A 1,396-nucleotide genomic window follows, 5' to 3' on the forward strand; every position below is an offset into this window, starting at 1 on the left:
AAAGCTTATTATTACCAGATGTTTTGACATTTGCCAATCTGTTGAGTATCAAATGGTTACTTATGTAACCAAATGACTATAATTGGTATGTCCATAATTATTAAGGAGATTGAATAACTTTTAGTTGATAGATGACTTATACTTATCTCTCTGTGAAATATGCCTGTTCAGGCCTCTGGCCCTTTTTTTCTGTGAAATTCTTTGTCTTTTTCCTATTGATCTTTTTAAGAGCTCTCTATATATTCTGGAGCCTAGTCATGTATTGGTTACCTGTGTTAGAGATATACACTCCCACTAGGTGGTTTGTCTTTTCTCTATGATAACTTTTGATTAAAAAAAATGTTTAAATGTACTAAAGTCTATTAATATTTTGCTTTATGGAATGTATACTTGTATCACATCTTGGACTAAGTAAGGCATGGTGTTTAAAATGCATGGTTTGCAGAGTTCTTCTGCTAGCCTGGGTTTTGGCTCCATGTTTCACCAGCTGTACAACCCTGTGTACTTAGCCTTAAATGCTTCAGTTGCCTCATCTGTAAAGTAGGGATAATCTTATAGGATTGTTGTGAGGATTAAATGTGTTAATATCTTTAACTTATTGTAACTGCACTTAACATTTTAAGTACTTAATAAGTATTGGTTATTTTTATTTAAGAAATTCTTTCTTACTCCCAGGTCATAATATATTCTCTTATATTTTCTTCTAAAAGATTTAAGGTTTGAATTTCAGACTTAAATCTTTAACCCATATAAATTTTATATTTCTGTAGAGTATGAGATAGGGGCCCACAAAAATACATGGACCACTTCACAGATTTGTATATCACCTTTGCTCAGGAATAAGGGCTCATCTTCTTTGCATTGTTCCAAATTTAATATATTTAGTGCCAAAACAGGTGCTCTTGTAACATTTGATGCATTAATCTCCTACTTATTAATTTACTTATCTAGGCATCCACAACTCACACAGTCAGTTAGACTTCCTCCCTCCCCACTGACTGCCCCTCCTCAGTTCTCTTGAGGACCCCAGCTCCTCTAATTTGACCTTGAAATGTTAAATTGCTTTAGAACTGAATCCTATACCCTCTTTTTCTCGTACTCTAGTGCCTGGAAACTGAGGCCAAATTACATCAAATGCTGACTTTTTCACTGAGTAAGTATATGAGCAATTATTTAACTTCTCTTTGCCTCTGTTCCCCATCAGTAAAACTGATATAATAACATTTCTTGGGGCAGCTGGGTGGCTCAGTCATTAAGCGTCTGCCTTCGGCTCAGGTCATGATCCCAGGGTCCTGGGATCGAGCCCCGCATCGGGCTCCCTGCTCGGCGGGAAGCCTGCTTCTCCCTCTCCCACCCCCTCTGCTTGTGTTCCCTCTCTCGCTATGTCTCTCTCTGT

The 1,396-nt window shown here is 37.4% G+C and overlaps 1 non-coding gene across 1 annotated transcript; it reads right to left on the reverse strand.

Moving 5' to 3' along the window:
* Positions 1-792: 792 nt before the first annotated feature.
* Positions 793-897, reverse strand: LOC112809679 (U6 spliceosomal RNA). The gene has a single exon (XR_003204637.1). It is a non-coding gene; the product is annotated as a U6 spliceosomal RNA (small nuclear RNA).
* Between the last annotated feature and the right edge of the window lie 499 nt (positions 898-1,396).

This window comes from Callorhinus ursinus, unplaced genomic scaffold (genome assembly GCF_003265705.2).
Source record: "Callorhinus ursinus isolate GAN/ISIS: 27379988/994484 unplaced genomic scaffold, GSC_fseal_2.0 scaffold42, whole genome shotgun sequence".
Taxonomy (NCBI): Eukaryota; Metazoa; Chordata; class Mammalia; order Carnivora; family Otariidae; genus Callorhinus; species Callorhinus ursinus.